This window comes from Hibiscus syriacus, unplaced genomic scaffold (genome assembly GCF_006381635.1).
Source record: "Hibiscus syriacus cultivar Baekdansim isolate YM2019G1 unplaced genomic scaffold, ASM638163v2 tig00111105_pilon, whole genome shotgun sequence".
Lineage (NCBI taxonomy): Eukaryota > Viridiplantae > Streptophyta > Magnoliopsida > Malvales > Malvaceae > Hibiscus > Hibiscus syriacus.
In genome coordinates this window covers 1,631,914-1,648,085 of record NW_024062987.1, presented here as the reverse complement: position 1 = coordinate 1,648,085, position 16,172 = coordinate 1,631,914, and the positions used below count along the sequence as shown (strand labels likewise).

Genomic DNA, 16,172 nt, shown 5'->3' with positions numbered 1-16,172 from the left:
AATCCCAAACAGTAATAGCAAAGTTCCGAATAAAAAGATAATTTAAAAGGAGATTCAAACAGAAAAGAAGAATCCGGAGGAAACCTCACCTGTCTTTGCAGTACAGCTTTCGTGCTTTCGTGGGAAGGAGGGAACGTCTTCAACAGTCAAAGGTAATGCTCTTATAATTCCTCGATTAGGAGTGTTTGGGTTTATAGAATTTTGTGGTCATTAGAGAGCGGTGAAGGTAGCCATGGCAGCTGTTCTGTCGAATAAAGAGAATAGAGAGGAGAGAAGAGGTAAACGCGCTGGGGTTAAGTTAGCAGAGGTGGGGGGTTTAGTTATTAGGTTAGAGCTTAATTTAATATTTAGTTTTTTTTTGAAACACATAGTTTAATTGGGTACAGTGTATTTCATTTTTATGAGATTGAGTTTATTTTCTAGGTAGTCACGCATGTTTCCGATTTAGTTCATTTAGTCCTCAAATCCTGTTTCCTGAACTTTTAATTTTATCTTCATATTTTACGCGCATTTTACTTTAGTCCCTGGTTGTAGTCTAATTAATTTTTGTTTGTTTATATATTTGGTTTGCTATTTTGAATTATTCCATTTTAATCCTACATGTTTGGGGTTTATTCTGGTTACAGTACTTGAAGTTGGGTTAAATTGTATTTTAGTCCATCAGTGTATTAGCATACATATTAGCTGTTTTTATACGTGCATTAGTGTATACATATATATATATGTGCATTAGTATATTAGCATATATCTTGTGCATAATTTTAATGTATAGTTACATGTATATACTACTAGACCTTTTTTAAAACTTTATTTAATTTTTTATTATTAGTTCGTATATAATGCTTTTCTCCCTTTTTCAAATCTTTTTTATTTTAATTAGTATAAAATTAGTAGATTTATTGCTAACTCATTATAATTTCTCATTGATTTTTTTGCAATATGTATATGGGATTTTTCAAACTAGCTGTAATATTGTTCTTGCATTTTGCATGTTATGTACGTTTGAGTATGCAATGTCTCACTTCCAAGATTACATGACATTATTTTCTGCACAACTTGTATGATACCCTCACGTGCATACTCGACCTATTACATAATCGGACTAAGGAATACCCTTTTAATTTAAATTGTCTTGAGTGACCTGTCTTAACTGATTAGAGGGCCGTTATGACCATTTTAAGTTAAAGTGTATCCCGAAAGTAAAACCAAAATTGATTTGTTACCTAAAATTTTGGAATGAAGAAAAGGAAATGTTCGTTTATTTAAATTATCGAGAAAAGGTTGTTATAGCTTTTAAGATCTAATCTCGATATTTGTAAACAATCGAACATTCTTTATCTTTCTAAAACGACTTGGTAATTTTAATTTAATTCTTTGAGGCTTTGAATGTTTTAAATTTACATCTTTGTTTTATGGGATCAAAAATCAAATTAATTAGAATTTGTAAAGTTCATTGCAAAGACATTAATCGAATAGGTACCGTTTTAGGGCGTTGTGGGGTGCTAATCCTTCGGATTTTGGTAACGCAGACCTTAATTTGTTTTAATTAAAATTATTTTTTATTTAAAATACAAACATTTTTGGGTGCCCAAGCACACCCTAATCAAAGATTGGTGGCGACTCTTTGAACCGTATTTTTCGATCGTAAAGGAAATCCAATTTTTTTCTTCTCGAAACGAAGGTTTTTAACTCGCATTTGTTTTTAAATTAAATCAATTGAAAGAGGTAAATTAAAAATTAATGTGGTTTTCAAAATCTCACCTTTTCACTTTTAAGGAAAAAATCGTTTCGACAGCTTGGCGACTCTGCTGGGGACAATTTTTTTTTAGAGAGTCAGGCCGATAGTTGATTAATTAAGTGTCTTTGTAAATGAAAGTTATAAATTCATTCTAATTTGGTTTTTTGATCCCTTGTTTGGTTTTAATATTTTTTGTTTATAATTTAATTAACCATTAAATAGTTGTACTGATCTGTTTGTTAATGGTTTCAGATTAATTGTGTGTTTTGGGAATTGATTTTGAGTGCTTTTATTATGTGTTTTTTCGCTTTTCCTCACACACTGCACAACTGCATTGTCATGACATGAGCTAAAACCCCGCTCCGTCCTAATTAAGTATGAGTGAGAGACTATGCCCTCGTGTGGTTTTCACCTCCGCATGGGATAGTGGATCGCTCTTGGAGCTCACGCCTTATGGTCCTCGTGATGGTAATCACCTCCGCATGGACATAAGGAGGTGTGTTCCCTCGAAATTGAACTCAATCCCCTAAAGCCTATGATGGGCCAGGATTGAGGGTACGGCAGCCCAAGGGGGCACCAGCAAGGACAATTCGAGAACCTATTACTTTAGAACCGAACCCAGCATATAGTAAACATAGAGCCCGAACCTTAAGAGTCTCGTGAGGAGGGTACACAAGGAACTTAAGAGCCCGAACCTTAAGAGCTCGAACTTAGGTCGAGCCTAACCCGAACCTTAAGAGTCTCGTGAGGAGGGTACACAAGGAAAAGCTTTTTGAGTCATTTATTTTCGTTTTTCGAATAAATGCATGCGAACTAGATCATCATGCGGTTAGGTTTATTTTTCGAACAAGCATGCGAATTAGATATCATGCGGTTAGGATTTCTTTTTTTAATAACAAAACATGGGGGTAGATATCATTGGGTAGAATCTACTAAAACATGATTTGGGTAGCCAGCATGTAGGGTAGGTTTTATTTAATGATTATGATACTTATTATTTTGTTGCTGATATTATGTGTACTAACCCATTTTTGTTTTATGTCTATTTTATTTTGATTTTATTGCATTCGCATCTTCACGTCATCACAAGGTGCTAATTCGCAAGTGATTGACTAATAAGAAGGCTGACATTGAGACAAAAAATTCTCAACCATGTAGTCAAAACCGGGAGATACAAGATGTTCGATCATGAAGAATGATATCTGCTGAATGAAGAAATCAAACTGATTGAAGACTTCCTGTAATGGGGCAAGGCCAAGATGTTGATTCAAGAGATAGATACAATTATACCAAGGACGAGAATACCCTTCACAAAGACATGAGATCACTTCGTATTGAAAGTAAAAATGGAGACCTCAGATTCAATTTAAAGACATCTGACGTCATCAAAGGTGATAAAGTACGCCGATAACTTTGGTGCAATATTAGATTCCATGAAGAGTACGGCTCAAGGAAATGAAGAAATGAAGAATCACATTTATATTTTGACTACATGGTGTACTGAATTCTTGTTGTCTAAATGAGGTTGTTCTATAGTGGTCATTTTAGGATTAACACCTTGTGCATGTGCATTTGCATTTGCATTCTTATTAGCATTAATTATTTATTTTGTTATTGCTTTTTGTAATTTTATTATCTCATTTGTACTAACTTGTTTCTATGTTGTTTTTTTTCTCTTTGTCCGCATTGCATGAATCATGACAGGTGTAAAAGGTTTGACGACAAGGGGTTTTGTGATCAAACTAACACAGTCAGAAAATGGCATCTTGAGAAAGCTTCGAAAATAGTGGAGAGTTGCGCACATAAAGATCATATGTCTGACAAAGAGCACAATAAGATAAGAGAGATAAAAGAGCAAATGTCCAAGATGATGGATAGAATAGATGTTTTGTCCAAAGGAAGAGAGACTTTTACAAAAGAAAAGAAAGAAATCAGTGAAAACAATCTCGAGGTGTCAGATACGCAAGGAACTACTTTAGAACCTGTTGATTCTAGTCAGTATGAGAAATCACGCACAATCATTGTTCGTATCAACAAGTTGTTTGGGAATGCCAAGGAAATAGTGGCAACTATAGAAGTTCAGAAGGACAAAGAAGCCATGCGGTCAGAACTCGTTGGTGTTGATAGTCTACTTCCAACATCAAGGGAAATAAAACTGGAAACTCCAATTCAACCCAAGTTGAGAGGCGGCTCTCGTTGTGATTCCATCCCAATATCATATAAGGAATTGTATGATGAACTATTAGAAGCCCGAGAAGTGGCCCCGCATTATGTGAAACCTTTGCAGCCTCCATATCCAAGTTGGTATGACGTCAACGTTGTTGTGAATATCATGGGATTCAAGGACATTCTATTAAGAATTGTTCTACCTTCAAACGTCGAGTCCAACTTCTACTAGATCATGGAGTATTGGAGTTTGAATTGAAAGGACAACCTAGTTTGGTAACAGATTATCCTGTTGGATTCGAACCAAAAGTGACCAAAGGTAAGGGTATTAGTGAGGACATCCAAGAAGAAGATTGTTTGCCAAAGTACGGAGCTCAGATTCGTTATTTAAGAAGTGAAAATAATAAATTGAGCAGAGAGATGGAAGCTATACGAGATGTTTTTCAAAGGATCAGTCAAGCTTTTAAATTTGCTGATATAGGAAATGTCCCAGAGAGTGGATAATAGGGTCACTAAACTTAAAAATGATGTTGAATAGTTGAGAAAGAATTGCAAGGTGCACGAAGGTCGAGCCGAGAAGTTTTTTCATGATTTACAAATTGCAGAAAAAAGACGCAATATAGCTGTTGATAATTTGGGAAGATATCATGCCGAAAATCAGATGTTGAATAGGTCCATTGCCAATATGGAAATTTCATTTCAACGCCACAAGCGAGAGAATGACGCTGAACTAGAAGCCGTTAGAGCCAAGAACGAGAAGTTGATGAAGATTGTGGATGATTGTAGTGATCTTATACAAGAGCTTCATAACCACAATGACTTTCTTACAAGGAAGATTCAACAACAGTGTCTACAGCTCCGAGAATCGACACTCAAGATAGAGAAAAGAGACAACGTCATGAAAGAAGCTATGACTCAAGCAAGTAATGTGGCTCAGAAATGGGTTGATTTAGCTGGCTTTGCAAGAGAATTGAAGCAGATTGACAACTCGACCCCCGAGCATGAGTGGAAATTAAATTGGCTTTTGAAGGAGATAGAAAAGTTCGGAGTGAAAGCTGTCCATTATATGTAAAGTTTTATTTGATAGATCGAGACCTTTATGTTAAATGAAAGTTGTTTTAAGATGATCACTCTGGAATGACACCTTTTGTATTTGCATTTGGCATTTGCATTTGCATTACATGTATTTATTTAAGCATTTTACATGCATTAATTATAAAAACACAGAAATAATTTATGGAAGGTGATGTGAAGGTAATAACAAGATCATCCATTCATACTACTTCCTCATCGTCATGAATAAGCAAATGGAAACAATGGAGCAATCTCATAAGGGATCACAAGATAAGTTGCAAGAGCAGTTAGTCGGGTCACAACAAGATACGGGGAATCAAGCATCGGGTTCTTTGCAAGGCGTATCGAATCAAATGATCCAGGTACTGGTACCACAGGCTGCTAGTAAAGAGAAAATAGAGGATAAAGGAAATCAATCTCATCAGACTGGCACATCAAGAGTAATAATTTGTCCTGGAGCATCTAACTCAGACCTAGGGATGAGCCTCGTCAATTTTGAGCAATTTGAAGACAAATTTAGGTGGTTGAATGAAGCCATTGAAGATATGAAGATTGTTAATGCCCCTCACAAGGAGTTAGAAGCTAGAGAACTTAGTTTGGTCCCTGATTTGGTCATCCCACATGAATTTAGGGTGCCTAATTTTGAGAAATATGATGGCACTAGTTGTCCCATAATTCATCTAAAGATGTTTTGTAGAAAGATGGAAGGGTACCTAAATAATGACAATATGTTGATTCATTACTTCCATGATAGTCTTGCTGGGCCGGCTATAGTATGGTATAACCGTTTGAACAAAGAACAGATCAAGACATGGGTCAACCTAGCTGATGCTTTTCTGGGACAATATCAATATGTTAAAGGCTTAGCCCCAAAACGTCATGACCTTCAAAGGATAAGAATGAAAACTACTGAGAGCTTTAAAGAATATGCCCTAAGATGGAGAGGAGTGGCAGCACAAGTTCAACCTCCTTTGTTAGAAGAAGAAATATCATATATGTTTCACGATTCTCTTCCAGCTCCTTTCTTTGAGTTAATGTTGGGAAAGTCGACGAATAATTTCAAGGATCTTATGACAGCTGGAGAGTTAATTGAGGATGCAATCAGCAAAGGAAATTTGAAAGACACTTCTAAAAACCCAACCGATCAAAAGGAACAAACTGATGAGGTGAATGAATGTTACGTCCAGAGCTCTCAAAGCTGTAAAAGAAAAGGGGCAGGCGGTTACTCGAGATATCCAAAGAAAGTCCCAAGATCGAAAAATGCTTTGAAAGTGTTCCAAACTCCTATCTCAGATCTATATCCCCATTTGATTGAAGGTCAATACCTCATACCGAGGCCAGTGAAAGTGCAACCAGACCCTTCTTCTCATAGCTATGATCAAGATAGTGTATGTGATTTCCACTTGGGGGCATTGGGACATTCTACGGGAAACTGTAGGCCACTGTTAAAGGAGATAGAGATGCTTGTGGCAAATGGGACGTTAACAGAGGAATTGGTGGAACAGTGGATGACAAGCTTGAGTGGGGCATCAAAGAACAATATGTAACATCCGTTTGAGTTAAGTACCACGACATTAGATGGGTAATGGGGCATCCTAATTAGGAAGAGATCATTTTATTCATTATGGAGTTTTATTTTATTTGCAACATCATGTTTGAACTTGTTTTTCATCCTTTCTCTTTTTTTATATAATGATGTTTAAATAAATTCATGTTACTTTGAGGATGGTGAGTATTGAATCGAATTTGCAACTTGAAATTCTTTGAATACCTACTGAATTAAAAAAACTCTGTAAATGGTCAGAGTTATTGTTCTTTGACAAAGTGATATGATTGAAACCTGATAAAACAAGGACCTTGACCTTATCCCCAGAAGATACAATCGAACACTATACCATTTTCTTGCAGGGACCGGTATAGCCTTATTCTATCATAATGATACGACAAGAGGCTTGTATTCAGGTATGTATAGGAGCGGACAAAATGGGGCATCTTTTGTGTATGATGTTACAAAACCAACTAGATTTCACTTTTGTTGATGATGTTCAAGGATGATTATGATCTTTACAGATGGAATAGTCGAGTAGGTGAATCTAGTTTAGGTCAGTTGCTTGGAAATTGAACTCTAACGATGAGATTTTCTGACTTTCAACAACACCTAGACTATGACAGGTTCTTCTTGACAAGCTTAAGAAATTGGACCCGTATACCCAAATTATAATATTATATGTATACAATAAAGCTTGAGCTGTCCCTCTAGAGCAATTGGTTTAAACGCCCCGGCTTTATGGACATAATTTAGCTAGCCTAATAAAGGTGATTATATTATATATACAAAAAGCTGAGCTATTCCGCTAAAGCAATTGGTTATAGAGAAAACTCGAAAGTCCTGGCTTTATGAATAGATTATATTCAAACCATGACCTTGATCGGGTACCTGGCAATTTGGTGTATGCTCCACTGTGATTGTCAAGTCAAAGACTTTGTGATGAGATGAACCCTTCAGCTATCCCGATAGAGGCAAATTACAATAAAGCTGATTTCAGCTAGCCAGATAATGGCAAATTAAATCAATTTTATAAATAAGGAGTTTCGGTAAAGATGGACTAAGGGAGTTAAGGAACACCTGTTATAGTAAATTTCACACGAGCACTCAGAAATTTCATTTTTAGACCGATATTTCTGCACTGCCTTTGTTAGAGGAGTCTATGAAGCTTGAACAAATGGAAGATTGCAGAGAACTGAAATAGAAGTTTTCTAGAAAATCTAGTAATTGATTATGCTAGTTGCGCCATTTTGTCCGTATCCGATTAAAAATACCAAGCCAGAAGGAGGGGTATGTTGTGATGTTCACAAGGACCGAGAAAGAAATGTAAGTTTGTTGGCCGAAACCTTAAAAAATAGGAAGCCAACTCATCAATTTTGACACTTGTCAAAGAGTTATAACTCTGAAAAATTAAATAGTTATTGATTCTTTTGATATTCTTTGAACTCATGTTTATGATTTGATTTGATTGTAAGCCTGAATTAAGGGGCAATATTTTATAAAATTCTTTCATTCTTTGATCCCTATAATAAAGAGAAAGGGGAAAAACATTTTCAAACATGACAGTTTCAAGTGTGAAAGGTCCTTGAAGCTTGTGAGACTCATTATGCCTCTATTGGAGAAAAGGAATAAGCAATGCCAGAACATGAAGTATTCCACGATCTTGAAGTAGATGGTCCAAGAGAACAGAATGAATGAAGAATGAAACTTATAAAATTTCCTTGTGACGTTGTCAATTACCCATCAAGAAGAAGATGATCTCATTATTCAGAAGGGGCACATATTACAACTTGTATAAAATGCAAGACATTTTGTTAGAAAAATTAGGCACTTAAGTGTTTATGACAATGTGAAGAGACGCCTTCAAACTACTTGACAACACTACTATGTAGTGACACGAGAATAAGAACATTCAAGTTATGATATGTTGGGCACAAAGAGATCCAAGAGTACCCACTTTGGGGCATGACCAGAAACCCAGATCATGTTGGGATGACAAGATTCAGATCAAGAAGATTTGAGAATGAGCCTCACAACTTGAAGTGTTAGGGGCAGACCGTGAATTTGAGCAGAGCTTACCTTGTAAAGCAAATCAACTGAGCATTGATCAATGGCAGAGTCCTGGAAGAACAACTCTGAAAGTATAATTTAGCCAAGGACGGAAATGGGGCAACACAGTCGTATTTCTTACTATAGCAAGATGTTGAGAGAGAACACTTTCTCCGAAATAAAGAAAGAAAACAAAGACGACAAGAAGAAGATCAGAGGGCTTGTCAAAGATGCAAGTTGGAAACCGTGAGTTGCTACACGAGCATATGAAGTAGACCCTTGAAAGAATGATCAAATAGAAGAAGATCAAGCTCACCACTCTGGGAGCCAAGTGAAAATTGATTCAACATTTATGCATTCATGAAAACATCATTTGCATAAAAGAAAAAGCATTACACTGATACATTTAATTGCATTAGTGTTTCATGCATAAATACATGATTTTTGACAGATCTTCCCGTGAAAAGAAAAGAAGTTGAAGGGAAAATTTCCAACCTCAAATGCAAGGAGTTATATTTAGAGAGGCATACCCTGAAGAATTGAGAGGTCTAATCCACAGAAGAAGCATTACTCTGAAGTGATGACCATCAGATAGAAGAAAAACAAAGATATTTGTGTATAAGAAGTGAATCGATCGATTGGAAAGACTTGCACACATGAGATTGAGCAAGTCAAACTTAAGCCTTCACCGAAGAGCAGTGAAGCAAACCATCCATAAGACCTTCGGGTAAGATGTTTTCAAAAGAATTGAAAATAAAAAATTTTAAGAAGGATTTTTGAAAACGAAGAATGAGAGGTCTAATCACAAAGAAGTCCTTGGCATCAGTAAGTTTTGAGAATGATGCTTAAACTTGCACACTGAGATTGAGCAAGTCAAATAAGCCTTCGGGCCATCCAAAACCTTCGGGTAAGATGTTTTCAAAAGATTGAAATAAAAATGTTTTAAGAGATGAATTTTGAAAACGAAGAATGCGATTTCAAATTTCACAATTTTAAGTCCTTCGGCATCAGTAAGTCTTTCGAGCATGATGCTTAAATCCTTCGGGTCATTGTAAGCCTTAGAGAAGAGTAGTGTCCTTCGGGTAATTTGTAAGAAAAACTTGAGAAGATATGAACAAAATGCCATCATTTTAAGTGCCATCAGTAAGTCTTTGAGCATGATGATAAATCCTTCGGGTAATTTGTAAGCCTTCACCGAAGAGTATGAAGCAAAACCCATCAGTAAGTGCCATCAGTAAGTCTTTTGAGCATGATGATGAAATCCTTCGAGCCATCAGTAAGTCTTTCGAGCATGATTAAATCCTTCGGATAATTTGTAAGCCTTCACCGAAGAGTAGTGAAGTAATTTATCAGGTCTTCGAGCATGATGATGAAATCCTTCGGTCATTTGTAAGTCTTTCGAGTGAGATGATAGTCCTTCGGGCCATTTTAAGCCTTTTCGGAATAGTGTTGGAGCAAACTATCAGGTCATCAGATGTGGGAAGAAAGCGAAGGTTCTCGAGTACAAGAAGCAGATCAATTGATTAAGGAAATGCGCATCAGGAGTCATTAACTAATTCAAGGTCCTAGAAAGAGAGGGTTCAGATGGCTGTCGAGTCCAAGAAGATTTTCATATCTAGTTTGTTGCGAGACAAGCTCCCGCAAGAGAATGGATTCTCAAAGATTCTCTTAAATTCTAATTTTTTCGAGTATAATGTTTTTCAAATCTCAAGCATACATTAATGAGACAACGTTTTGATTTTCAGGTTTAACCCTCGAAGCAAGGAGAATAGTGAAGCAAATACACCAGAGTTGTTCGAGTTCTACTCCCTGAAGCAAGAGGGAGCGAACCCGTAGACAAAAGATTGTTCGAGTCTACTCCCTGAAGCAAGAGGGAGCGAACTCGTAAGCAGAAGATTGTTCGAGTTCTACTTCCTGAAGAAATAGGGAGCGAACTCGTTTTAGAAGATTGTTCAAGTTCCTAATCCCTGAACAAGAGGGAGCGGACACATCATTCGAAGATTTTTCAAATTTCATTTATCCCGAAGTAACAGTAGAGTGCTTTAATCTTTTGAAGTTCTCAAGACCGGACAAACTCAATCATCTTTTGATCTTTGCTCTATTCTCGTTACACGATAACGAGCAAAGAGGGGCATCTGTAGATGCTCGTTTTTATCCGGGGTTAGATCGCTAAACCCGACCCCAAATCCATTGAAGGCCCAATTCAAGTCCAATGTTCCTCAGCAGAGCAAACCAGCCTACTTGAAGCCTGGAAAACAAAAATGGTTAGAAGGAGTTAACAAGGGTGAAAAGGCAGTAACAAAGAGGAGCATGACTGGGGGAATTAAAAAAAACTGAAAATGGTCAGTTTAAAGGGGGTTACATGCAGAAAATAAAAGGGGGGACTTATCACCATCAAGAGGGGGGCTACCAGGGATTAAAAAAAAAGACAAGAGCACAGAACAGAGGGGCATTGCATTTTTGAGGGGATTCATTGTAACACAAAAATAGTGTAATCGTTCTCATTTTTACACGAATATACAAGGCTAGAATTTGAAATCTTAAGTTTTTTTTTCCCAATGCTTCCATAAGCATGTTTCTTTCGTACATCCATCAAAATGAAAAATAAAGAACCTATTATCCCAATAGAAATTGTCAACGAAAATAAACAATCCCAAACAGTATAGCAAAGTTTCCGAATAAAAGATAAGAATTTAAAAGGAGATTCAAACAGAAAAGAAGAATCCGGAGGAAACCTCACCTGTCTTTGCAGTAACAGCTTTCGTGCTTTCGTGGAAGGAGGAAACGTCTTCAACAGTCAAAGGTAACGCTCTTATAATTCCTCGATTAGGAGTGTTTGGGTTTATAGAATTTTTGTGGTCATTAGAGAGCGGTGAGGTAGCCATGGCAGCTGTTCTGTCGAATAGAAGAGAAGTAGAGAGGAGAGAAATAGGTAAACGGCGCTGGGGTTAAAGTTAGCAGAGGTGGGGGGTTTAGTTATTATGTTAGAGCTTAATTTAATATTTAGTTTTTTTTATGAAACGACATAGTTAATTGGGGTACAGTGTATTTCATTTTTATGAGATTGAGTTATTTTCTAGGTAGTCACGCATGTTTCCGATTTAGTTCATTTTAGTCCTCAAAATCCAGTTTCCTGAACTTTTAATTTTATCTTCATATTCGCGCATTTTACTTTAGTCCCTGGTTGTAGTCTAATTAATTTTTTGTTTGTTTATATTTGGTTTGCTATTTGAATTATTTCCATTTTAATCCTATACATTTGGGGTTATTCTGGTTACAGTACTGAAGTGGGTTAAATTGTATTTTAGTCCATCAGTGTATTACATACATATTAGGCTGTTTTTATACGTGCATTAGTGTATACATATATATATATATATATGTGCATTAGTATATTAGCATATATCTTGTGCATAATTTTTAATGTATAGTTACATATATACGTACTAGACCTTTTTTAAAACTTATTTAATTATTTTATTATGGTAGTTCGTATATAATGCATTTTCTCCCTTTTTCAAATCTTTTTATTATTTAATTAGTATAAAATTATGTAGATTTATTGCTAACTCATTTATAATTTCTGAGATATGTATAGGGATTTTTCAAACTAGCTGTAATATTTGTTCTTGCATATTTGCATGATGTACGTTTGAGTATGCAATTGTCTCACTTCCAAGATTACATGACATTATTTTCTGCACAACTGTATGATACCCTCACGTGCAAACTCGACCTATTACATAATCGGACTAAGGGTAATACCCTTTTAATTTAAAATTGTCTTGAGTGACCTGTCTTAACTGATTAGAGGGCCGTTATGACCATTTTAAGTTAAAAGTGTATCCGAAAAGTAAAACCAAAATTGATTGTTACCTAAAATTTTGGAATGAAAGAAAAGGAAATGTTCGTTTATTTAAATTTATCGAGAAAAGGTTGTTATAGCTTTTAAGATCTAATCTCGATATTTGTAAACAATCGAACATTCTTTATCTTTCTAAAACGACTTGGTAATTTTAATTTAATTCATTTGAGTGCTTTTGAATGTTTTTAAATTTACATCTTTGTTTTATGGGGATCAAAAATCAAATTAAATTAGAATTTGTAAAGTTCATTGCAAAGACATTAATTAATCGAATAGGTACCGTTTTAGGGCGTTGTGGGGGTGCTAATCCTTCCCTGCACGTAACCGACTCCCGAACTCGGATTTTGGTAACGCAGACCTTAATTTGTTGTTTTAATTAAAATTATTTTTTATTTAAAATAACAAACATTTTTGGGTGCCCAATCACACCCTAATCAAAGATTGGTGGCGACTCTTTGAACCGTATTTTTTTCGATCGTAAAGGAAATCCAATTTTTTTCTTCTCGAAACGAAAGGTTTTTTAACTCGCATTTGTTTTTAAATTAAATCAATTGAAAGAGGTAAATTAAAAATTAATGTGGTTTTCAAAATCTCACATTTTCACTTTTAAGGAAAAAATCGTTTCGACACTATTGTATTTGTGAAATACTTACCATGAAAAATACATGTATGGTGGAAGCATTTATCACACTCGAGGAGTCAAGTGGCAGTCCCGTTTGCAGAGTTGACAAACGATAGTTCCTTGAGAAACCGACGAATAAGTGATCCATGGCATCGAATCATGCAAGTAACGAAGAGCTCCTTTAAGAGATTCAATATGTCTCACAAATGATCTCCTAACACAAGATTGAGACCCCGATTTTTCTTTGAATGCACATCGATGATGATTCGACGATTCGGATAAAATGATTGCTTCTTTGCAGAGGAGTTCCTCGTAGGGAAGGATCGGCATCTTGCAAAAGATGTGCATAAACTTGGCCGGCCATTGCTCCCCACGGAAACCAGTCGCCCATCGCAAAGTTAACCGCCTCGCCGCAATTGCAGCCTATAAATTGTAAAGCAAGTAAATTAAGAAAGCTAAGAATCATTTAAAAGGTGATGAGGCGTTTTATTTACCTTGACTGAATCCGGCATGATATACGCTAGGAAAGGTGATAACATACTCTGCTGCCTTCTGCACGGCATTGTAAACAGGCACGTTATGCTGCAGCAAAATGTTTGGAGGGAACATGGTTGTTTTCTCTGCAAGCATTGCGGAAGCACCTTCATCACAGATATGCGACAAGATGTCGGGATCGTAAATGTAATCCCGAGCCACCTGCTCGAACCTGGAAGCTGCATGTCCGGGGACACCGTACCAAGTTTTGGGTGCACCAGATGATGATAATTAATGCTGCAAAACAAAGCAAAGTGTACATTTATAAGAGCTACTATAACAAATCTATACCAAGTTGAGGTAAATTTACCTGTATAAGTAGTGATCTTCAACGTGCCATGCAAATGTACTAAATAGCATTCCAATGCAAAGCTTAGGAAAGGTTATTCCCTGAGTTCAGTAAAACTTTTTCATTAGAAAAATGTATAATTGATGAATTCAGCAAACAGAAAGTAAGAACAACGATCAGCATTATTTACCGGTATTTGATAATCAATCAACCTCAAACTGCAGCTGGGCAACTGCTGGAAAGTCTGGGATTTTAGAAGAAACTGAAACTGGATAAGTGACGGATCGGGAAATATTTATGAGGGTTTGTAGATATATATTAACGTAGGCGTGCATCCGCCACTGAACGAGATTAATTTTTCTTTAAACAGTTAAAACGTATATAAACGATAGAAAAGAAATTACCTTTAAATTGCCATTGCTTTGGCCATGCTGATCACTGGGATCCGAAAGAAGGCAGAGCCATCGATATGACACCATACTCGACTGTTGCAGTGCCCGAGCCATTTCAAGCTAAATTGCTTTTCCAAATAAACGGGAGACAGATCACAGGACTGATCGGGAAACCTTTTAGCGAATGCCTTATTCGCCATCTTCTCAAACTCCTGTAATTATATGTGCTGAAATACATAATACTACCGCTTCAAACAACGTGAGACTTTATGCTGTTAGTTATGGGTTATGCAAATTAATTAAATAACCTTTCTGTGATGAGGAAGTTAGCCATGTCATTGAGATTCCATTGATGAAGCCGCAAGTGTTGAACGTAAGCTTTAAACTCAAACCCTTTTTGCTCCTTCATCAGAACGTCAGAAGCTGGAACCGAAGACTTCCATGGCGACACAATCTTGCAAATTCCTGTCAAATACAGTTCCAGCTTCTCACTTTTAAGTAACTATATACATATATATATACACACACGTGTGTGTGTTGGGGGAACACACTAATTTAAGTTAGAGGACACTAACTTAATAAATTATAGTATCAACTTAGAGGTGCAAAATTATAAAATGTAAGGGGATACGAAACTATATAATCAACAGAAAATATAAAATATATAAATACAGGATAATTTAAATTTTTAGTTCTCGGTGAATTCCTGTATATGTATAGTATGTATTACCGTATTTTGAAGCTTGTTAAGAGATGGTTTGCAGAAAAGCCAAGGGCCGGTCTTTGAAGTCCTCCATGGATGAAATACTGGGCATTCAGGAATTGATCAACCCATTCAAGCTCAGTACTCAACTTGTATTTCTCCATGATTTTAGGGTTTTTCATGGCATTGGTCTCTCCTTTTATTAAAGTGAGATTTGTTCGAGCAGTTGACAAATTAGTCTTGGCTCGCTTTCTTCTTTCAGATGAATTAAGCTTTTTTGAATTGATCTCTCTTTTTATCTGAGAGCCCATTTTTCTTGGTTAACTTGCGAAGATGATCTCTTACTTTCACTGCCCTAAAAGGGAAAAAGTATATATGAAAAAAATCAGATAACCGATTAAATGCCAAAGGAAAATATAAACAAATTAACAGAAAACGATCGTGAAGGGAAAAAAAGTCACTGGTTTCTGGAAATCCTTTGTTACTTTTCTTTATCAGTTTTGGTAACCAAACAAACCCATAGAGAAAATGTTGAAACAAGAGAATAACAACTAGAAAGAAAAAATCTTCTTGAAAACATGCAACGGGAGAAGATAAATCCTAAACTTGTTGTTGGGTGAGTTTATGATCACACATTATACGTAAGAAAAAGGTTTTTTAAATCTTTGAAAAGAATCCAAAGCATGAAGAAAATCTCTCCCATTCTTTCGTTTTTTCCTTTTTTCTTTCCAGTTTCTTTGGAACCAGACAGTTCCAACTTTACAAAGAAGACGGTAGTAGCAGTAGAATATTCATGGTAAAGAAACTAGAAACCAGGTTGAGGTTAACTTGAAGTCTCTCGAGAACCAAACAAACTCAAGAAAAGGAAATACAACCTGTAAAAAATTGTCCAAATTCTTCTTTTCCAGGGAAGAGAAAGGAAGGATTTCTATGGAGAAAATTGCAAGAATTAAAGAAAGAAGATAACAAAATAGTGCTCTAACAGTCGTCAATCCCGTGCTTTATTATAACGTTGCCTTCATGAAGAATTTTTCAAAAATCTTTGAAAGTACACGTGGCTTCCTGTCATTGGTTGGAATCTGATTTTGTTCCTTGGCGGCGAGGAACAAACAACCGCGAGTTGATGTAATCGGGGTTTTAAAAAATGGTCCGTGGCCGCGATATAGCGGTTTCGTCGCCGTTCGAGTTACTCCG

At 36.2% G+C, this 16,172-nt stretch overlaps 1 pseudogene; it reads right to left on the bottom strand.

Annotated features, from left to right (window-relative positions):
* Nucleotides 1-13,123: 13,123 nt before the first annotated feature.
* Nucleotides 13,124-15,289, bottom strand: LOC120154090 (annotated as a pseudogene).
* Between the last annotated feature and the right edge of the window lie 883 nt (nt 15,290-16,172).